The sequence below is a fragment of the Heliangelus exortis genome, chromosome 2 (assembly GCF_036169615.1).
Source record: "Heliangelus exortis chromosome 2, bHelExo1.hap1, whole genome shotgun sequence".
Classification (NCBI taxonomy): Eukaryota; Metazoa; Chordata; class Aves; order Apodiformes; family Trochilidae; genus Heliangelus; species Heliangelus exortis.
The window spans coordinates 64,226,568-64,250,601 of record NC_092423.1 but is presented as its reverse complement, the minus strand read 5'-3'; the positions used below and the strand labels follow the sequence as shown (position 1 = coordinate 64,250,601).

Below are 24,034 nucleotides of genomic sequence, written 5' to 3'. Positions count from 1 at the left end.
TGAATAGTACCACTGTACAGTGGTTGCATTTTACTTCAGAGCTGTCTAAACTGTTCCTGGTGCTATTGTAAAAGAAAAAGCTGCGTTAAAAAAAAAATCATAGAATCATAGAATTGGCTGGGTTGGAAGGGACCTCAGAGATCATCAAGTCCAACCCTTGATCCACTCCCGCTGCAGTTACCAGACCATGGCACTGAGTGCCACATCCAGTCTCTTTTTAAATATCTCCAGGGATGGAGAATCCACCACTTCCCGGGGCAGCCCATTCCAATGCTTGATCACCCTCTCAGAAAAGAAATTATTTCTAATGTCCAACCTAAACCTCCCCTGGCACAACTTGAGACCGTGCCCTCTTGTCTTGCTGAGAGTTGCCTGGGAAAAGAGACCAACCCCCACCTGGCTACCCCCTCCTTTCAGGGAGTTGTAGAGAGTGATGAGGTCTCCCCTGAGCCTCCTCTTCTCCAGGCTGAACAGCCCCAGCTCCCTCAGCCTCTCCTCATAGGATCTGTGCTCGAGTCCCTTCACCAGCCCGGTTGCCCTCCTTTGGACCTGCTCCAGGACCTTGATATCCTTCCTAAACTGAGGGGAAATGTTTCTATTTGTACTTTCTCCAAGGCTGTGGCAGCTAATGCATGCCCTTCTAGCACAAAAGCTCACTGGGTATAGTTCCTGCAATTAGTATAATACCTAGTCTCTTCCCTCAGTGTAGGGTTTAGGTGGTGTTTCTTGTCCACTAACTATTCAACATGAGCCATTGGTTCATTTTTCAATCAATCAGCCACTACCTGGGAGAGTTGTGCAGCCTTGCTCTGACAGCCCAGTAGCCTGGAGCTTCTGTCTGACAGCTCTGTCTGCCCTGTGCTGCTTGAATGCATACATGGACCTACCCCAAACTGGCTGTGGCAAAGTGTAAGACAGTAGAAAGCAGACAGCTAAGGACAGGATGGGGGAAACTTGAAGTAATAGTGCTGTTTGGCATGCCGAAATGATAGGGTTTTAAGAATTGGGTTTTAAAAAGCCATAATTAATCCTGTTATCACAAAACTAAGTAACTTGAGTGTTTAGGGATAAAGCATATCAGTGCCTGAGAAATCAATGACTGCTGGATAGTGACGTGACAGGTCCACTGGACGTGGGTAAAAATACATTGATAGTGTATAAGGTGGCTTGTGTGGCACAAGCTGTAGAATACCTTGAAACAAAAGCATGGAACTTAGATTGGATGAAGAAACAGAGCAAGGGATGGAATGGCCAAGACTAGGATGTGCTCAGTTACGGCAAGGATCTTTGTAGTGTGACAGGGAGGGAGCAAGGAAAGTGTGTTTCTCAGGTTTGGGGAAAAAAGATACTGCAATAACAAGAAGGTAGTTGGCATGAACTTCATCTGAAAAGCTGGTATTCAACACCCTTGTCCTGTGTCCTATGTGTAACATTATGTTAATAATGTGTATCGTTATTAACATAAAAATGTAGAAATCCACACCCAAGATGGTGCTTCAAGTTTACCATTTTGAATGATAGCAGCGCTGTACAGGGAGGAAAAGAAAGTAGTGATATATAAAAGAATAATATATTCTGCTGGAAGAATTAAAAACAGATTCTAGAGAGGCTTCATACCCCCATCACTCCTTCAGAGTCAGAAGCTGCCCAAAAGTGCATATCCAGGGCTGTTGACCTTGTGTAGAAGGAATGCTTCCTCTTTTGTAGACTTGCATTTGTTTCTCAGGGTCCAACCAGTCAGGAAAACTCCTGCCTCTGTTGAGTAATGCCAAAGTAAATTAATTTTAAAACTGCTCAGGTTCAAATACTATTTAATTTATTGTAATATAGATCATTAGTTTAGGGAATATTAGAACAGGTGCTTTGCCAAATTCATCTTCCATCTTTCAAGAAAATACTTTATTGTTATTTTATCATGCAAACAAAAACAACCAAAAATTATGAAGTACCTTACTGCTGCAGATCATATGCTCTGATTTTTTTTTTCCCAATCCTGAAGGAATATATAATCCTTACATTAAAGGATTATTACTATAAAAGGATTGGAGGGTTTGTTTGTTTTTGTCTGCGGCACGGTATTTGTGACCCACCTGCAAAGTGAAATTTCTGTCACTAGGTGGTGATCTTGTCCCGTGCTTGCTCCTCTGTTCCCCTCTTCTCCCCCCTCTCCTCCCACACTGCACTTGTAGATAATGACCAAAGCGGTGGCATTGAAAAGCAGCATTAAAACACATTATGTCTGCAAAGGTAGAAAGTCTTGGCATTTAAAGACTTAGAACAGACTGAAACTATTCATCTTTTTCCTCTCAACTCTATCATTGCTTATGATAGCTGGTAGTCAGGACATTATTATTTATGGTTGGTAATGTGCTTAACATCGTGCTATATAACACAAATGGTTCTAAAAGGCAGAATAAAACTACAAGAGTAGATGAGAAAACCCAGATCTTGATTAGGTTTTAAAGTTTTAAGTTACTCTTTACATGACTGGCAGAAGAAGTTGATTTTTTAAATTTTTTTTTTTTTTTTTTTAAAGGAATAGAGAGGCAGTGTGTTGGTTCAGGAATACAGTGTGTTGGTTCAGGAATACAGGGCAAAAACTTTTGCCTGGTGACAGGTAGTAAGGAAATGGTAGAAATGGGAGTGGGCAACAAAATGAGGCAGAAGGGAATCTCTCCTTGATCCTTGACTTCTATTTGACTTCTACAGCGGGTGCTTTCTTTGGCTCACCTTTTTTTCCATGCAGTGCAGCCCTAAGACATAACCTTTTGCAAGCTGACAAAATAAAACTGGGAGCTGTTCAGGAGTTGAATGTGATGGTTTTGTATACTGTATTTACCAGTGCACGTGGGGACTTGGATTCCCATCAGCCCACTCACCTCTGTCAGTGCACAACCATTGCAAGAAGACTTCTGAGACTTCTGTCATTCCATTGTGCTTTGGGAATCAAAGTCCCTTTTGGATTTTGGTCAGATTCCTCTGCTTGTAAACATAAAATATGCTTTCAAAGCTGAGATTTTGCAGATATTAAATGCGAACTGAGCTGAAATTCTAGTTCTTCAGTTTTGTGTAGATACCATGGGCCACTTTCGCAGAATCAGAGAATGGTTTTGCTTTAAAGGGACCTTAAAGATCATCTGGTTCCAACCCCCCTACCGTGATCAGGGACACCTCCCACTAGGCCATGTTGCTCCAGGCCCCATCTAGCCTGGAGGTGGATGCTTCAGTGTCTTACCACCCTTACATGAAAGATTTTTTTTCTTCCTTATTTCTAGTATAAATCTACCCTTTTCCAGTTTAAAGCCATTCTCCCTTGTCCTATCAGTACATGTCCTTGTAAAAAGTCCCTCCCCAGCTTTTCTGGAGGCCACTTCAGGTACCAGAATTCTGCTGCAAAGTGTCCCTGGGGCCTTCTCTTCTCCGTACTGAACAACCCCAATTCTCTCAGCCTGTCTTCATAGGAGAGGTGCTCCAGTGTCTGACCATCTTCCTGGCTTTTTTCCTGGATTCCTTCCAATAGCTCTATGACCTTTCTGTGTGGGGACCTTCAGGAATGGACACTCTACAGTAGGTTTGGTCTCATTAGAGTGGACAGTAGAGAGGGAGGTTCAAGAAAACATTGAGATCAAGAAGAAAAAATCTAGAAACTAGAAGGATTCTTTTGAACTGCTGTTTCTTCCTACTGTTCTTTGAACAGTTTTATTTTGGTGAATTCCATTCTACAATCTTAGTACCCAGCTTTACCATGTTGACATCTTTTGCTAAATGTGTCTACCAGAATAGTTGGTGGGCGAAGATCTTCCAGTTTTCTCCTCAGTACTCTAGGATGGGGAAATAGAACAGATTTAATCACCCACCCTTCAGTTTGTTGTTGCATCTGACATTAAATAAACCCCTTTTCAATGTTATCCTACTTTTCTGCCACTCTGTAGATAGCAACAGTGATTAGTTATGTTAACAACATAACAATCAGTTATATTAAACAGGATGCCCTTTTGGTTGAGGGGGAAAAATCTCCCACCATCACCACTACCAAAAAACCCTAAAAACACAGGGGGGAGTGGTGATGATGTGTGGGTTTTTATGTGAGTTATAGACCTGCATGCCTCATTCCTCCCACCTCCAGAACTGCAAAATTCCTGTTTCAGACAGGAAGAAACACTTCAGTGCAAAGACAAGGTCTTGCATTTCAATCTCTGTAAAGGACTAAGCAGGTGTTTGGCTATCAGAGTAATTTCTTTGCAGATGGAGAGAATCTTGGTCAACTAATGCCTTGACTGGTGGGTCTACAGAAGATCAGCCTTAAAGCAATGACATCTGTCAAAATTACATTAAAGTCACAAAGTCAACTGCAAGAGAAATTTACCAGGTCCCACTGGAAGTAGAGCTGTTTTGTAGAACTTCATGTCATGTGAGAAAAGTCTCAAAAGTCAGGGCTGAGACTCTTGTTTTCATATTTAGGATTTAGGACTTGAAGCCTGACTCCACCTCCCAGAATATCTCTTTAGAAGAGATATTTGAAGCATTCAGTTAGTGTGACTTGGAGTTGCTGAGCATCACTTTTCTGATCAGTAGTTTCCAGACAGGGTAATCCCTGTGACAGATTGGTTGTAGAGTGTATTTTCTTTATATGTATATTAAAGAAAAACAAGAAAAGAAGTAAATTTTAGGTTCGCACTTTCGAAAACTCAAACCTGTTTTGGAGTAGAAAGATGAATGCTGGGTGACTGAATGCAGAAGGGGCTTTTCTTCAAAATTTTTAAAATTGTTTATTGCTTTTTTATTTGGAATCCTACTCTTTTTGCCACTATAGAAATAACATTGCTTTACATTGGCCTCGTTATCTGATAGTTTGTATCTTGACTAACAAATATGCCATGGTATAGTATAACAAACACATCTGATGAGTTGGTTTATGCCGTTTTTATTTATTTTGTAATACTGTGTTACCCTGTAATAAACTGGAAGGGAAGAGAGGTCTTCAGCCTTTGGCAGTCCTTTGCATTTAAAGTGAACTCCATTTTGGATCAGTAAGGTAGTCGTTCCTTTATGTTTAACCTTGTCAGCTTCTGAGTAGAGATCTCAAGTAGGTTAATATTATAAGAATTCAGATTTCTGAATTTAAAAGGTGCAGGTGGTTTGGGTTTTTTTGTTTGCTTTGATTTTGTGTGTGTGTGTGTGTGTTTTTTAAACCAGGTTAAATTTGGAGTGCTTCTGCTTACTGAAGTCATCCAATGAATTATTTCAACAGAGCGATATCTGTTCAATCTAAGGTATAAACATCTTTGAGATATCCTGTGGAAACTTCCAGCTGAAAAAATAAATGGTGAGTCCTGTTGTAAACTTTCAGCAATGCCAATAAAAGCAATATTCTGCCCTTTACCATAGGTTTGAGTCAGTTTTCTAGTAAGGTTGCAATGCAATAGTTGAGTGTTCTTGCTCTTGCTGGGGAGGCCTCTGAGCATTGCATGAACAATGTAGCTCATGGATCATGTGTTGGAAAGGTACTTCAAATAAACTGTAAGGGAAAGATTTCTTACTTCAATGATTAAACAGAAAGAGTAAAGCAAACATTCACTAAATGCCAGAAATTGCATGATGGGCCATTGTTCTTGCTGTCAAAATACTAGCTTAGAAGTGGTAGATTCATAGACTAAGTTCAAACAGTTCTGATTTCAGATCTGAAACTTGTGGAACTGTGAGTTTAGAAGAAATAATACCTTCATTTAAAACAAACAAAAGTCTAAATAGTCTGACCTATTTCAAAACAACTCTATACCTAAGGGCATTAGAGAAAGAGAAGACCTCCTTTACTGAAGTCTCAGTATTAGCTAATCAGTGAACCCTACATGACTGTAAAAAAGTACATAAGAGGCTTTAAAAATATCTTTACTGTTTGATAAAGTGGCTATTACAAATCTGAAACCAAATCTCTGCAAAGTACAATCCAGTATCAGGCTTCTTCAGTCTTCTCCTCATCTTCCTCCAGGTGTTTGATGCTGGTGTCCCTTGGTTCATAAAGGTTCAACTTACTAGTTTCACCCTATTCCTATTAGGGATTTAGGACAGAACATCCAATAGTCCCATGCCAAAAAGAGCAGAAGCAGATGGTGCTGCACCTGTGTGAAAGTATTAGTGATTGTAATATTATCTGCTCAATTACTTCCTCTGAATAACAGATGGGTCATGACCAGGTTATATCAATTGATCTTTCCAGCTTCTCTTTTATAATTGTCAGGAAATTTCCCTTTCCAGGCTCAGTTTCACAAATGTGTAATTTAATAGGGGCATGGCTGAATTGCTTGGCTTGTATGGTTATATGAAAATAAAGGCTTAGAGCTCAAGAGCATAAAAGCACGCACAGTTTGGAGGGATGAGTGGAGGGTCATAACATTTCTTGCTAGTTCATAGTGAAAAAAAGAGCTCTGCAAAAATAAACTTGTGTTAGTTTTGGGTGCTCGTTTCTATAGCAGGGTGAATATTCTGTGAGCTCTCCCCACAGTCTGTGTAGTCTCTGCTTTTGGATAAGCAGCACAGGGAACGATAACGTGTCCTAAATGACTGACCTGAGCTTTAGGTGTGAACAGCTTTAAGGCCAGCTTGCTTCTCTGTACTTCCAGTTCTGTAATAGGTGCTACTTTTGCCTTCTTGTTCACAGGTTCTTGATGTGGTTTTGGCAGCAGCGTTCTTCTGAGAAGCTTTTACCTACCTGCACTGGTCTCTGCTTTCTTCTGGTTCCCCTTCCCTCCTGTAAAGTGAGTAAGAGATTAAGTAAAAATATGGGATGTGGTTTTTTTCCCTTACTTTTGGATACAGAGCAAAAATCCTCTGGGTATGCCCTGTCTCATATATACATGCACACACACTTATTAGGATAATGCAAGCTTGGAGGGAGTAATTCCTGGTATGTACCAGTTCTGCAATGTACACAGTGCTATTCATTTGCTCTTAACAGGTTTTTAAAGGTTTCTAAATTTCAGTAGTCTCACGGATTGTATTCATGCTGTATGTTTGCTAGCACATATGCTGACTGTCTGCCTCGTCTTCTCTGAGGACAATTTTTAAAAAAAAAAATAGCTTTTAATTATTGCTCAAGCTTTCTCTCTGACTTCCCATTTGTAAATTAAGATGAGACTTTTTTGATCATTTTATTTGTCTTCTGTCATGAAATTACAAGCTGAAATTACAGCTGTCTTTACATGTCCCTGCATCATTTCTCACTCCTCTCTGAATTTCAGTAGAGCTTCCCTCAAAATATCAAAAATTATTTGTCTTGAACTGCTAGGGACTGTTGATATTAAAAATATGTTGTTATGCATGAGCACTGTCAAATGTTCCTCTGATATTTGTTTTGGCTGCATTTTATTGGCTGGATTCCTTAAGTGGGCTGTGGAAAGGAGAACTTTTCCTTAATGCAACTTGAGACAGAAATGAAGCCACCTAAAAATAACATTTTAAAATCTATTAAATCTGTGAAAACTATGAATTAAAAGGAAAAATACTATTATACTAAAGACAAGCAAAAATTATGGTTTGCTCCCTACCCATAGGAATCTTTTTCCAGGTGCTCTAAGGACATGCAGTGACTTTCTGACTGAATGCATTTATGACTCCTTTTAGCTATGTAAGAAAAATGTGGCAACTGACTTATGCCAGACAAAAGAAAGTAGTACAGATAATGTGGTTCTGTTTTTTCAGGAGCAAGGGGAATCATATGGGCATATGTATAATAAAATCTTCCTGCCTCTTTATTCTGTGTCACTCTAGGAAAGACAATCTGCTAGGGAGCAGTAGGGAAATTCAAGGTAAAGATGTGCAAGATTTTAGTAAGGGTGTCTACAGGATATTGTTGCTTGTTTGTTTTTTTTGCCATGAGGACTTGGTGCTGCAGCTGGAGTGGAGAAAGGGGAAAAGATGTAGTTGTGTAGTCTCATCTTTTATTCTGAGACTTAGACTTATTTTAGAAAACAGCAATTCTCAGATAATAGCTGAAGTTAATATTCTCTAGCTACATGAGCACAACCACAGTTAGTGAGTATACCATGGTTTAGCTTTACTTTTTATGAGGTGCATGTCCTAAAATCTCTAGTACATTTTTCCTAAGCCAAAAGACACTCCAAAAGAAAAAACCAAAACCAAAACAAAAACCCACAAAGCAAGACAAAAAACCAAAACCCAACAGAACACCCCCCCCCAGTATGAAATATATTCCAATGATTTCACCCTTTGCAGATGACTGTTCATATTGCAAATGTTACCAGAATAAGCTATTAGTGTACTCCAAAATATGACATGTATCAATGGGCTTGGCAGTAGAACAACTTTCTTCCTGCAAGCATTCCTCATTTTCCTGGGGCAGTGGAGAGAAGGGCTGAAAGGGTAGGGAAGGAGAATATGAAGAAGTCCTATTGCTATTTTCTGTGGCATCTGTGGTTTATTGGTAGTGAGAATGTTCCCTGTCTCAATGCTGAATAGTATTTGTAAGCCCTTCTGGAAAATTACTGTTATTTTAAACATGCTTGGATTTATTTTCATAGAAAAACCTTGGATAGGTGTTTCATGCCACTGAAATTTGTAAGCACTCCATGTTTTGCTGAAGCAGCAATAAAAGCAATTCATACATTAGTAAATGCATTTCACTCATAATTCTATGCTGATGCACTACTTTATGGATGCATTGATCCAATGTCAAAAGAAGGGATCAATTGAGCTTTAAATCCTTATTTTGTGATAGCAGTTCAGGCTCTGGTATTGTACATACCAGGTACAATAAACAACATACCATGTACAATAAACAAACTGCATATGGACAGGCACAATCTCAAACACTTCAAAAAAGAAGAAAGTCTTGCAAGGTGAGATATGTAGGGCCTGGCTTCCTATGGATGCTTTCCATAATATGGAACTATGGTGAAAAAGTAATTCTTGACTAAAAGAGTCCACATACATAGTTAGGTGGGAATGGTTAACGTAGATTATGTGTAGAAAAGTGCTGTTAAAACTGGCCTCTCAAATTGTTGTGTTAAAGGTCAGTATGGGGATGATTTAATTGATGGGTTTTATATGGAGCTGACAAAAGTATCTGAAGACCCAGATGGTTTCCTAAAAATGTTTGATCACGCTAATTACTGTCCAAAGCAGCAGGGATGACAAAGTCTTAAAGCCTTTTTTTTCTTTTCTTTCTTTTTTTTTTTCTTTCTTTTTGTTTTCTTTTTTTCTTTTTCTTTTTTCTTTTTTTTTTCTTTCTTTTTTCTTTTTCTTTTTTTCTTTATTCTTTTTTTTCTTCTTTTTTTCTCTTTTTCTTTTTCTTTTCTCTTTTTTCCTTTTTTATTCTTTTTTATCCTTTTTTTTCCCTTTTTTCTTTTTTCTTTTTTCTTTCTTTCTTTCCTTTCTTCTTTTTTTCTTTTTTCCTTTTTTCCTTTTTTCTTTTTTCTTTTTTCTTTTTTCTTTTTCTTTTTTTCTTTTAATTTCTTTCTTTTTCTTTTTTTATCTATTCTTTCTTTTTTCTTTTTCTTCTTTTTTTTCCTTTTTTCTTTTTTCTTTTTTTTTTCTTTTTTTTTTTTTCTTTTTTTTCTCCCACAGAGTGATAGTATTTAAAGTATTAGTTATTCGGTGTCCTACCTACCTGTGCCTGCAGTATGGTGGCACATTGCACAGCCCTGCTCCCCTTTTCCTGCACAAAGCAGCACCTTCTATTCCTCCAGAAGTGACTTCTGCCATCAACATGACGACTTCTGCTATGCTGATAACTGGAGGCAAAAAAGCTCAATACTTCCATTAGGATGGTTTTCTTTATGGGCAAATGAACAGCTGGTGAGAGGAAATGTCCTGTGGAAAAAGTTACTGAGTGATGTAGGACAGTGAAAGGAAGCAAATGAGCAATTGGTGATTTAGAGAGAGAGCGAGAGCAAAAAAGATGTTACAGGTCAGCTTGGTCAGTGAAAAACAGGGTATTTCAAGCTAATTAGTTGAAAAAAACTTGGCATGTTTTAATTTCCTGAACAATTAGGATGAATACAAATGTCTTCTGCTTTCTTTTGAAAACATTTTTAAAGCTCAGCATGTTAGGAAAAGAATTAAAGATCTGCACCAACAGAAATGGGAAGTCTAATAATCAGCTAATTAAACCAAGACAATAGATCCAGCCTTCATAAATAAGATCACTGTCTGTCTTCTGAAATCAAACCTTTTGCAAAACATGTTTTGAATGAAGGTTAGTTCACTTCCATATAGTGATGATTTACTTTATTAGAAAAGAATTATAGTAAAACAAAGCAGCAGGGTGTTGATCTGGCAAGCTGAAAAAGAGAATGAAAGTTTATCAGTGAAATTTTTACAGAGTGTAAGTGATCTTGGAAGAACAAGTCTCCAGTTGGTACAAATAATCAGAGGTTCATTATTCAGCTTCATTTTGCAGGTGACTTTACAGAAGCTGTAGGCTGCCCCTGGGCAACCTAGCTGCCTAGTCAACTTATTTCAGAAATTATTTAAATTGAGAAAATCTTTGTGTTGAGGCAATGTGGGAGGGAAGGATCTCTCTGTTCATGATCAAATGGCTCAACCCCCTTTTTATTCTCAAACCCCACAGCATCCTCGTGGCAGCCTCATTACTACTTACCTGGAAGTTAACCATAAATGTAAGTGGGTATTTTTAACTTTCTTGAATGTGATCAGCTTGCTGTATTTGCAGGAGTATAAAACAAGCAGAAAGAAGGGCAGTGCATGAGACTTCCTGTACCACATCAGGGTTACCAGCCCTGCTTGGAGTTCCCTCTGCTGGGCTGTTTCACTCTTCTTAAATTAATCATTTTAGGTTAAGCTTTGCCTGATTGAGTTCCTGGGTTTGATTTTGTTTTTTGCTTTTGAACAATAATAAAACTGGTACTCTACCAGGAAGGGCAGTGGCTGGGGTGCATAGGAAAGAATCATATAGGAAATAATTGTGTAGGAGATTTTTGAGTATGAAGTAGTAGAAACCAAAAGTTATGTCTATAGCAGGTTTGTGATGAATGCATATATTCAGCTATAAGCAGTATCTGCATAGAAAGTTGATCTATTTTTTGTTTGCAGGCTTGACATCACCATTCTAATGTGCAATTCTTGTTTTCCCCAAATGCATTGATCTCTGCAGGTAGTCTGAACTGGGAAATTAAATGTGAGCAACTCTAAATGCTGGGGAAAATTCAGGCTGCAAATCCCAACCCAGGATTCATGCAGCAATATTGTCAGCCAGACAAAATGATGCCTTAAGAAATATTGCTAGAATTGAAGTTACTGTACAGGACACAGTGTCTGAACTTTAATGGTTTTCTGGTCATGTGCTGTTACACCTTTGTACAGCAGATTCTTTTCTAGAGGCTCTTTTTGTAGCTGCTTTCTGCTGCGGGTGTATGTTTTGTACTCTCCCATGCATAAATTCTGGATGCCTTTGAGAAACAAGGAGTCAGTGCCTACCTTAGACTTACTTAACAACTCTATTAATTCTTGGGGGTCCCTGTGGAAGTCATAGCCTTGGTACAGATAGCTCAGCTGTTACCTTGTCCTTCCATCACTTTCTTTTTTAGTATACAACTTTGCTACCTGAAATAGAATAATTTGTGTGTGTTTTTCCAAACAATTTTTTTCAGCTCTCATCCTCTGCTTATTTTTGTTACAATTCAGCTAGTGATCTCCAGCCTTAGGCCTTGGCACCAAAGCCTTTATCCTGCTGTCGAAGTGGTTTGTTGTGAGATACTCTGTGATACTCAGCTAGGGAGAAGTTATTTTTGATCATATCAAAGAATTTTCTGCAAAGCAACACCAAAAAGATCTGTGTTTGTGCTGATATTGTCAGGAATATCTGGAACAAAGAAGCAAGTGAGCTCTCGGGTGCTTCAGATCTGAAAGAGAAGCAGCAAATCTCAAGGTTGCAAAAGGGTGAGGAAGTAAGCTTGATCTGATTCACAAATGTGCACTATAGTTGCTTTCTGATTCCTGGGGCACTCCTGATCTTTCCTTCCTTGGTTCTCAGGACATTGTTAGTTACACTTCTCTTGCAAAATCAGTTGCTGCATCAAACGTTTTAAACATGAATGACAGAATTTTGTCTGTCACCTTGGCAAGGTGTTCTTCCTGTTCCTTCTCAGCCCTCTCTGCAGCCTGTGGGACTTGGCCAGTCAGACAGAATCAATAATTAATAGTGAATAACAAATACTCAGTGCAGCTATTTCATGATCAGTTTATTTGCACAGACGAGTCACTGAACAATGACAAATAATAGGAGTAAGTATCTCAGACTGTTTCAGCTGCTTTATGAGCAGCAATAAAGTCACTACTTATCTATAAAGCTAATACAACATCTAAATGAAAAGGGTAAGAAAGCCAATTTAAAAAGATGGGTTTAATCTTCCTAGCTGGTGGTTAACACTACCTTCTGATAAGGAGTTATTTGAAATATACTATGAAAGTATCCACCACCTCATTATTGTGGCATGACTTTATTTTCAATGGGTTGTGAGTGCACATAGAAATTTATTTTTTTAATGGGTTAAAGATTAAAGATTCTTACAATTGCTTTCTGCTGTCATTTACTTAGGGATTTTGAGAGTAACCCTAAATCATTCTGTTTTGCTTTCAGAACATAGCCTGGAATGGCAAAATCTACCAAATCTTTTCGTTTCCTTGAAAGCACAGATGTCTAAGGGAGCATAGCTTTGCAGGGACTTTTGCAGCCTTTGTTTTTAACTCCTCTGGAATGTGACATGTTATCACAGTTGCCTAAGAAGGCTTTAGTTGCAGATTTATCATATACTCCAGGCTCATGAACTATTTCCCTGGGGACCACACTGCATTCTTGATTTGCATGGCGTCTCGTGGCCAGCCAAGCACCATTCAATTCCTGTCCTCTTGGCATCCTGTCTTAGAAAATGACCTTCTATTCTCCCTCAGTAACTCCAAGCTGCTATTGAAAAAGTGCCTGCTGTTCAGGAAAAGACCCACAGGGGTGTCTGGCAAGAGAAAACAGCGTTTGAGTCTAGGAAGTTTTGGTGATGCATACACACACACACACACACACACACACAGTCATCTCAGGAAAAGCAGAGATGTTTATGTTCCTGTCTTTGAAATGATAAAGAATACAGAAAAATTCCAAATATGTACAGTATGAAGCAGGTGCAGAGGAGCCCAGCAGCAAACAAAAGGCAATGTATAAACCCCCATCTTCCAGAACGGTTGAATTTGTACTTTTCAAAGTGCAAATTCATAATTTATTTCCAATATACAGTTGGGCAGATGCTGGGCAGAAGGGTGGAGTTGGGGTGGGTTTATTTTTATTAGGGTTGGATTTTTTCTTTGGGTTTTTTTTTTGTTGTTGTTGTTTTGTTTTGTTTTGCTTTTTTGTGTGTTTTTGTTTGGGGGATTTTTTTTTTTTTAATGTCAGTCTTGAGAGGAAAAAAAGTAATGTCCTTTAGAAACCAATTGCCAAATTATCAATTAATCCAATATGCACTTAATTATCTTAATTGAGGACACAAGTAAAGCTGTGTTAAATTTTTGGAAGTCCATATCTATGATCTCCTCTGCATATAGGAATGGCACCCTAAAAATCACATTCTGCTGAAAGGAAAAGCTCTAATGTCCTTATTAATTGCAGAAAAATGTAAATTGTTTGTTTATTTTTTAGTTTCATGAGAATTTTTATATTGGCATAGAAAAATATTTCTCTCATCTTACATTCATTGAACTGTCATTCCAAACCTCATGTATTTCAGATGGAGCAAATGGAAAAGTTCCTGATTCATTTTGTAGCAGTTCCTTGAAGATCTTACAGCTCCCAATTTAGCAAGAGGGATAAATGTACATTCAGCTGAGTGCATGTTGTTTCAATGAACTAAAGGTGGGGCACATACTTAAATTCCTTGCTGACATGTGCCTATCCTGTGCAGCTGAATCAGAGTCATGTTTTTAAGAAACACAGCCTAGCTACATTTTATAAGAGCTTTGCTTGTGTAGAAACCCAGCCTATAGAGAGCATACACACACATATGGTGATTTTTGGTGTGTGCACATGTATGTGGGTGTACACATGAAGTCTATGTGGCATTTAGACCTATGGTGACTAAAAAAAAAATTAAAAATCATTCTTTTAGTGGGTATAGACTAGCCAATGTAAGACATAAACTCTAGATCATAGAGTTTTCAAGGGTCTCTTGGGGAAAAGAGAGTAAAGGAGGAGTTTATTCCATCTACTGCACTCCTCCAGCCAGCAGCCCTGTTTGTGCTGCTTAGAGGCACTGCTGAGAAGCCAGCAACCCTAAAAGAGGATGGTTGGGTGGGTCTGGGACCACTGCCCTTTCACTCATTTGGAGGGTGCCAAGTGTCCCCAGACACAGAAACAAGGTGCCTCCCATATTTTCCTCTGCAGGGTGCTAAGGGTGTTGCATGCAGTTCCTGATCCTAATGCTGGAGCTTGGGATGCCCTGACTGCTTTCAGCTGTAAATACCCCCATACCCCAGGCATGGCTCAGCCTTATGCAGGAGAATTGCACTACAAGCAAAAGTGTGTATTTCTTAAGAACAAAACAAAACTTAAACCCAATTATTTTATGAAGTATTTTCTAGAATGTTTAAAAACCCAGCTAAAGAGCAGTGCCCTAGGAAACCTTGGCTCACTACCCAAGCATTTTTCACGTATGTTTTGCATTCAAAAATAGCTTTTGTTGTTAAGGCTAATCTCAAGACAATAACAAAGTCATGATAAGGATAGTAATAAAAAAATTTCCACCTCCCTCAGAAGATTGGGTAGAAGTTCACACTTTGGTGGAACAACATAGCTTTTAAAGCAACTTGAATGTTATTAGTGACTAAAAAAAACTGTGATACCACTGTGGAGCGCTGAGCAGGAGCTTTTTTCCATACTATTGTAACACCAGAAAAATCCCAAACTGTAAATTTTGTTCTCTCCAGGTATTTATCTTCAGCACTGACAAAGCTGGTACCAAGAGTCAGAAGCTGATGTCCCCAGGTGTGTGCTTTTGCAGTCCTGTCAGTCCCAGCAAGTTTTATGGCCAAATGCCACCTTAGTGGTGGTGGGCAGGTTTTGGAGTGAGAAAGACCTTAAAATTAGAGAATCTTACCCTGATTTCAGACTGAGAGGGCATCCTGTTTCTGCTCCATGTCAAACTGAGGCCAAGGAATCCTCAGCTTCCTCAATAACTCCATTCTTAATATTATTCCCAGTTTTTTCTCTTGGATACTAAAACTCAGTGACATAGGATGCCTGTGGTATGACGTGGTTATATGCTCCAGTGCTCCATTTTTGTGTTAATCCTCTGATTTGGTTTAACCATGCAGGTTTACATTGATTATACAATAAGATCTTCAGGTAGGAAAGCTGAATCTAATTTTTTTTTTTTTATCTCATGAATTTTTTATGTGCTGTAAAAAAACCAAAAAAACAGCTTACATGTAATGTTACTGAAAACCTTTGGTAACAATGTTATATTTTTAAAAGTTTCTTATTTGAAAAGGAGGCAAAAATGAAAATGTTTTCCAAAAGTTTTTTGGTTTGGTTTGGGTTTTTTCTGCTAAAAACTTTCCAGCAAACAGCATATAAATATTTATAATACTTCTTGAAATTTTCTTTTTAAGTAGTATTAACAGCAGGGGTTCAGTCAGTCCTAATTATTACTCCAGTCATTGATTTCTGTAGGGCAGGTGTACTCAGTGAAGAGAATATATGAAATATGGTCTAATTTGTTCTCATAGCAAACTGTTGCTTCTCTGGTAATGTTAAAACCTTTTTTAAACATTTTATTATAAAATACTGCTGAGTTACACTGTTAATCTGAACTTCTAGAAGATTTGGAATTTGGGATGTTAACAGAAAAGCTAGTTGAAACTGATAACCTGGATTACACTGTGGGACTGTTGATGACAGTTAAAAAAAAAAAAAAAAAAAAAAAAAAGAAAAAGAAAAAAAAATTGGCTAATTGACTCTGCATACAATATCTTTTTTAATTCCTGGCTAGTTAGATGATGGATGTTTCTTTGCTGGAGCAATTATGCATTCACCTCCCTAGGGGCCCATGTCCTCATGTGTTAACACACATTCCTCTCTAGAAGTTTCTGGGCATGTCCAGCTGAGGTCATGGTAATTAGAGATAGAAGAGACCCTTTGGATCAGCATGTCTTTTCCCCTGCCAGTGCAATTCTCTTGCTCTTTTAAACAGTGTATTTACAATTGATTTAACAGAGCTTTGGAAAAATGACTTAAGATGCAACAAATGCTCTTTCCTAGGGAGATGGTTCCACATTCAATAGAGGAAAAAATATTCTTTTTTCCCATTATGTTTTCTTATGTTTTCCTTTGCTGCAATTATTTCTTCATCTGATAGGCACTCGAGAATCCCCAGTAACAATTCAATTTGCATCTTGTCTGTTGTTAGCAACTTCCTCCTTCATCATGTTTTGCATTAGCTCACTCCCTGAGTAGACATTTAGTTCTGAGCTCAGCACATGATGTGGACTTCCTTAGCATTTTATTACTCTGTTGTTGAGCTACTTTCTTTCCTGGGGACTCTCAAGCTCTCCTGGGCTTAAAGTCAAGTTTGCCTCGTGTCAAATCAAGTCAGACCTGCAAGTAAAGATTTTAGTTTGAGGGAGGATTGCTCTGCAGGAGAAATGTTGTTGTTTTTTTTTTTCCCTGAACTCTTCTGCTGCTTCTTGTTTATACTGCTGTCTCAGTTTAACTATAATTATTCGTCAACATTTCCTCTCCCCAGCATCTTTTCTGACTAGATTTAAAAGACTGCTTATGAGCTCGATTATATCATTGTAATTCCATATGGTTAAAACTGTAACTCTGTTGAAGACAATCACAGTTTTTACTTGTTTTGCCTGGAGTTAACCAGTACGTCAGATGCTGACATCTCTATTGTCACCTCATGTCCTCTCTTGTATGCTGATACAATTATTTACCAAGCAAGGTTTTTCTCTCTTTACCTTCTTCATTGGGTACTGGATAATGGGAAAGATCCATGTTCTGTCATCTTTAAATAAATACTCTTCTATTTTAGAAGGGAGAAAAATCCTAAAATGTAATTGTTTTCAAAAGCATGAGGAAGAGGAGGCTGCTTTCTAGTTGGAAGTGGTGGTTAAGATATATGAACACAAAGAATTGGGAGATTTATGTTTTAAAACCCCTATGTTCTTAGCTGACTGCTTTAGCAGGTGGTTGTCCTTAAATCCCCTCCAATCTGTGTTAACCTTTGATCCTATGAACCTGTTTGAGGTGGCAATGCATAATCAAGATACATCACTTGAGAAAATCTCAGTTAAAAATTATTTCACAGAAATTCAATACCTACTTCTCTCTTTCATATCTGTGGCAGAGCCACAAGATTTTAGAATTAGCTTTTTTTAATAATTCGTAGAATTATTAAATTAAATGTTATTGATATGTCTTTCCAGAAAATAGAAGAGATGATAGCTCTGTCACTGGTAAGCTAAATTGTCTGCTAAGCTGTGCTTTAGAGTTAAACTATTGTTTTTAAAGAGAAGATAAAAGCAAAACAAAAAACAACAAAAAACCCCCAAAACAAAACTAACAACAAAAAAAAAAAAATCACAGAAAACCACAGCACCTTTCAAAGAGCACACAGACAGCAGGGAGCCTTATAGAGATCCATGCTTACACAGTCACCTTTTGAAATACCAGCAGTTATACTGCAGAAGGCACTATTGCTACTCATGTGCTAGCTGTCACTTCTTAAAAGATGACTATTACTTTTATTTCTTCCTTTGGAGATGCCATGAAGTTGTTTAGCATTTTGAGAAAGCAAATGCTTTCTAAAACACATATCCCTTAAAAAGAAATCAAAACACCATACAACCAAACAATTTGACGCCTTTAAGTGGCATAAGATATTCATGGCTTAAATAAAAGCTTGCCTTCTGTTGCAGGAAAAGACTGGTGTTCATGCTGCCTCTGCAACCTCACCACTTGAAGAGTACCATGACATGATATGAGGGACATCATAAGGGAAGAAAGCAAAGGCAAGCTGCAGGATAAAAAGTAAGTCTATGTCACCAACTTAAGTGCTAAAATATTTTTACCCGTTACACAGAGTTCTGATTCCTGTCCTTACACTACTGTGGGATTTCTTTAAGCTCTTCTTAAAATTTCTAATAAGAAATGCTCTTTTAGGTTCATCGAACTCATTCACACAAAGAAAAACAGAATGTTTGAAAACCTGAAACTCAAAGGCTTTGAAGTAACATTGTGCCTTCTAGGTATCTCTTCATGTTGGTCTCCCCATGTGCTCGTAGAACTTGGGAACGTGGAGCAAAAGGGTTTAGCTTGTAGAAACTTGTGAATCTCTCTGTTGTGCTCCTTTGTTACTCTGTATGGTTGGCATAAAAGAAGAAGCTGGAGAAACAGAGTTAGAGGCACTGAATGGCAGATGCAGAAAGAGAGTGCTGTTCCTGAGGGGAACAATCAAACCCAACCAACCAAACAAAAGAGCTTTCCAAAATATCAGCTAAAGCTTTGAATGATTGCCCTTTTTTCTCCTCACAAAGTGTGTAACAGCAAGCCAGATAAACAGAAAAAGAATGGGACCGAGGCTCATAAGGGTCATTGCCAGAATGGGCAGAAAGTGGGCATAGTCTTTCATCACCTGCATTTCAGTTGCAGAGTATCCTCACATGATCTATCTGGCACAAGTGACAGCATCCTCCCCCTTGTGCCACCTTTCTCTGTGCTACACAGCCTTGCCACAGCTGGATGCTCATGTAGGGGCAGACTGAACGAGAGTCTGGATTCATTAAGTAAATGGTACTCTTGGAGTAATGTACTCTTGTCACTGCTCATTGAGGAGCAAAAGAAGCCTGAAATGGCAGTATCTGATATTCTGGCCTTCCTCTGGAGCTCAGTGTTGTGCAAGCCTAATGTGAAGTTATTTCTTGTGCTTGTCAGATTGAATTACAAGCATTCCCAGAGAGCCTCAATGGAATACCTGGCGACAAATCTCAAGTGCAAAACTAATCTATGCCACCTGTTTTTCATTCTGATGTGGATTTGATACAGTGACAGATCGTTTGTATGAGAAATTATGCTCTGTGACTGGCACTCATTTCTATTATTTAAGAAAAAATGCAAAGTGTTCTGTGCTCTAAAAGAAATACAGAAGGTTGCTCAGGACAGGCAAAAATTGGTGTTGTTTCTCTCATACAGAGTCAAATGAAATATGGTTGATATTAACCACTGTGATCTCCTTCTGAGTATACTTTGTGTCTGTTACCTGCCCAGTTTAGATATCTGCAGTCTTCACTGCCATAAAATTTAGGGAGGGAATTAAAAGTGTAGGTATAGTAAAAGAAAGAAGAAAATCACAGGGTCTAGTGGGCTGCTGGGCAGAATACAAACAAATAGAACCCAAAGTGAAGTACTTTCAATGCCATGTTTTTACAGCATTGCATTAAAGAGAGTAAAAAGCAGAATGGGGTAGCAAAGTATGCTGATTAGTAACCTAGATCTCTGAAAGACATAATTATAATGAACCAAGCAAGGATTAAATAGGTAAGACTAACCATTTACTGAGTTAAACTAAAAAAACCATTATTATATATAAGACTATATATCAACAAACCTATTGCAAATTTTGAGTATCAGCATTCATCACGGCGATCTAAACGTAACCACCTTATGCTGATTCCTAGGAAACACAAAATGTGAGTCTGAATAAAAAAGTAAAATTAACTCAGTAACACAGCTGAAGATGAGTGAAAAGTAAATATGCAAACAGCCATACAGAGTGACATGTCAAGTAATGCTCATTTTATGTAGATTACCAGATATAGCTTTTTTTACCAGTAGAAGAGGAAGATTCTGCTAAATTGCAGGCACCAAAGTTTTGATGTAGTTTACACTCCTGCCAAAGCAACTAAGAAAAGAATTTGTTCCACAATTTCAGTTTTCTGTCTGCAGTTTTGTTCCGAAGTACCTGATTATGTGTGTTGAAGCTGTTTATTTCTTTAGAGTCTGGATGCGAGTGAAAGGGGAAGAACATCCAAATTAATTTTTATCTCTCATTATTGTTTTGGCACAGGAAGAACTCTCAATCAATTACGGTATTTGAATGCACTGGAGCCTGGCTTCAGGCTGAACTCAGTGCAGCTCAGCAACAAACAATGTGTTTTGTCCCTTCAGATGGTGTCTCTTAGCTGTAACATCATTTACTGCCACACTCTTGCCAGGGCACACCCACGTTGCCCCTGTCAAAATGTCAGCTCAGATTGGTACAGCGATAGGATTTAATTCAGCTGTCTACATGATGCAAGGTCAGTGCTCACAACAAAGCAACAATAAACTGCTCCAAGCTGGTAAACTGGCAGTAGGGAGGGCAGGAGAGGAAGGTGAGTGTGTGTGTGTGAATAAAACAAATAGGGAGCTGTAATTACAGTAAATGTGCTTAGCTTGATTGCTTGATAACCTTGTGTTTTCAGCTCGGTGTGACCATGTGAGCTTTGTGGCCAAAACTTTACTGAAACAATAGATAGAGCTGTGTAACCTTTACTAATTAAAACCATAATAATAGCATGTGACTGTATGGGAATCCATAGCTGAGTGGATGGCTAAAGTTAAAGCTCAGCACAGAGGAAACATCTTTTTCAGGTATTGATCTAAAGCCCAGTAAAGACAAAGGGAGTGAAATGAGGGTCTGTTGCTGGGTGCAAGGAGACCCAGTTCCGTTTCTGGTAAGTCTGGAGTGTTCTGTTCAGGCCTTTATGTTTTTTAGCTTTCAGTTTATGTGCTTTTCCATTTGAGAGTAATCCAGCATGAGACCCCTGTGACCTGGCCATCAAAAATGCTGTCAGTCAACCATTTCCCCTGAATTCTGTTGCACTGAGTCATACAGAAAAATCCAGTCTAGACACATTTTCTTGTGCACCCATTTAGAAGCAGTTGGATATCATGGAGTACCTGGGTCTCCTCTTTTCAAGACTCTACTTGCAAATGTAGAATTAAAGTTTTAATCCCATTTTTAGGCTCAATTAATTTTTTTTTCGTATTTAGATTTTCTTAGGTAAAAGAGCCACAGCACAGATTCAATGACTCCCAACTTAGAGTGACATGATGCCACCAACTTGAGATAGAGCTATGCTGACACTCTGCTGAAATTTCTACACAAAGTACCTGGAGATCTGTTCAAACAAAATATTGTTTAATATGCACTTAAGAGGAAGGTCAGTCTGCTGAAACAGAATTTCTGATTATTATCCCCTGACATTCACTTTAGCTTAAAGCTACAAAGAAGCCATGGCCATGGGATACCAAAAAATTCTATTAATGTACAGCAAACTATAAATCTTTTCCTGGATTAGCTTTTCATTAGCTAGGATTAAAAATGTTTTATGAAGTTTCTGCACCTGATTCAGAGCAGAAGTTTAGAGTGGGAGGAAGAAGAAAAATGGTGCTTCTGGGAGGTCCTGAAATGAAGGAGGGGGGAAACTTTTGAAAGGGAATATGGCTTTTTGTTAGAGGGAAGGTAACTGGCATCTGCTAAGGCACCAAGTCTGGAGTGGAGGAGGAGGAAAGCAGAAGAAAAAATAGAAGTAGGAAGGCTTCCTGTTCACTCAGTCTATGACAGACATGGGAAGTTTGAAAGGCAGGAGAGAAGGGAGGTGGACCTAACATTTCCAGATGGGATGATAGAAGTTGAAGTGGTGACAGTGACCCATCCTTGGACATCAGCAGCCTTTTCATGGAAGAAATGAAGTTTCTCTTGTATGCATAGAATGAAAAGGAACAAAGTGGGGTAGCTGGAAGCAGACTGTAACACTAATTGGTGGTTATTCTGTGGTACATGAAGTGTTGTCATGCATTTTGGGACCTAGTTAAAAGTAAGGCAAAGGGAATTTTAGCAGGGCATGTTGTGGTATAAATATGCGTGGAAAAACAGGTGGAGATGTTTGAGAGCAGGACAAGGAGTGTGGACATCAGAAACAATTAAAAAGAGCAGTCTTTGTGGAGGTGGCTACCCATCAAATCACAAGGCAAAGATCACTCAGGTGTTCTTGTGGCATGAAACTGGAGCATCATCTGACATGTCAGAGGCTTAGTGTCAATGAACTGTTATAAAAATCATCCCATGGATATCTTTTAAAAGCAAAAAGGGGGGAAAAAATCAGCTCTCCTGTGCAGAGTTTGCAAAAAGAGAGTTTCTCACAAGCAGAAACCAAAACTGGTGCTTGCGGAGTGCAAAATCACTATTAAGCATGTGCAGAAATAAATCCTGCATGCAAATACAGTGAGGCATTATGGCAGGCTGATAGCTGCCCTGTGAGAAAGAACAATGCATTTCAGACTTGAAAATCTGAAATAGCAGCAAACTCTTCCCCAAGTATAGGGCATAAGTGGCACCTCCTGAACTGCTTTTGCAAGCAAGTGCAAACTGAGTGAAGAACTGCATCCCTTGCATTATGTTTTCTCTCCCCTTCAGTGGCTGCTGCTGATGGAGCACACCCTAGGTGCACAGTCCTGCTGCCCATGGGATGGGTGAGCTGTTGTTCCTCCAAGGCTCACAGCAGACCAGGAGTCAGGTGTGTAGCAGCACACTCCTGCCCCTTTGGCAGCAATGGAGCAAACTCCTCTCTTTCCCCCACCACCATCTCCCCCACCCCTCCAACACCCCCTCCCCACCTCGACTCCATCCTCTCCTCACACAGGAATACCCTAACCAGGGAAGTATGCAGGGGCTGTTTAGCAGAGGGGTCAAATCCATTTGGATGACATTCCAGGGCTGCAGGGATAACAATGGCAGGAAGCGAGGCCCTCGAGCTGGCCCACATTGCCCTCCCGGAGCAGCACTTTGTTGAAAGATGAGGCTGCTGCCTTTGGAAAGTCCTGGCTGCTCCCAGTGCAGAGAGCCAAGAGCTCACCACAAGTGCAGTTAAACAGCAGGAACTCCTCAGTTAATTAGAAAGTTATTCTATGACCCTGCTGCTTGCTCAAACCTGAGTGTCCTCTTTTTAACCCCTTGGAAGTTTTTAGGTGTTTTGTGAGATTGTGTGTAGAGAGCAGTGAATTCCCCTTTGCCCCTTGCTGCTTTCCCACAGAAAACCCCTCCCATGTGTACCCCAGTGTGCTCACACTTTGCATTAGAGGCCCAGGTCTCGGATGTTTTCAGTTTGTCTCAGGGAAATCACATTTTACTGATTGCTTCTCAAAGCGATACACAAATCAGATACAGCACACAGGTTTCATGAGCCTGTTACTGATGTTTGATAAAATGGTTTCCTTTTCATTCCTTTAGCTGCTGTTTTTTGTTTGGTTGGTTTTTCTGCTTTTTTGAAACTCCCTAGCAGTTAAGATAGATGTGCAAGAGGAGTAAACACAGGACACGAAGCTGCATCTGGCATTTGCTGTGGCAGTGGCAGTGGCGTAGCCTGGGAGATTTTCCTCTATCTGGCTCTGACCCTGAGAGAAGGAGGAGGAGGAACTGGAGGGCTAGCCCAAGTTTAAAAAGAGCATAAGCACATTTTTTAATTTCTGACATGCCATGCAGTGTTCCGATTGCCTGATAAGTGACCATATGGGAAAATTCCATCTTATCAATTTGTTAAAAATGTCTTTCTCCTGGGGAAATAGGAGACGGCTCTCACATGCACAGACAGAGAATGTAGGAGTGCTTTGGGAGGACTCTGATAATTGGGAAACTCCAAACCTCAATAACTAAGCAAAACAAACCAGAAACTCCTAAAGGGCATCATCACCACTCAAAGGAACTGCATTTTTTCTGTCAGCATGATGACCAGATCAACCCCATTTCCGTTGTGACTGTTTTGTTTGGGTTTTTTTCCAGCTGATGACAAGAGCACACTGGTTGAACAACATCCTGCACCGTTCCCTCTCAGTCGTTTCCTTTTTTCCTTCAGTTCTGAAAGCAGCTTGTACCATGTGGACTCAGGTGGTCAGACCTGGACCTATTTGCTTGTTTCTCTAGGCATACAGATGCCAGCTCCCCTTAGGAGGAAGTTCCTGCATCTGTCT

General features: G+C 39.2%; 1 long non-coding RNA gene across 4 annotated transcripts in view; it reads left to right on the top strand.

Moving 5' to 3' along the window:
• Positions 1–5,162: 5,162 nt before the first annotated feature.
• Positions 5,163–24,034, top strand: part of LOC139792715 (uncharacterized) — a 55,244-nt gene continuing 36,372 nt past the window's right edge. For 3 of the 4 annotated variants that reach the window (XR_011724367.1, XR_011724366.1, XR_011724369.1), the window contains exons 1-4: positions 5,164–5,326; positions 6,659–6,755; positions 17,452–17,481; positions 17,944–18,055. This is a non-coding gene — a long non-coding RNA (uncharacterized lncRNA). Of the gene's footprint in view, positions 5,327–6,658; positions 6,756–17,451; positions 17,482–17,943; positions 18,056–24,034 lie in introns of all 4 variants that reach the window. The other variant, XR_011724368.1, reaches the window with a different exon arrangement.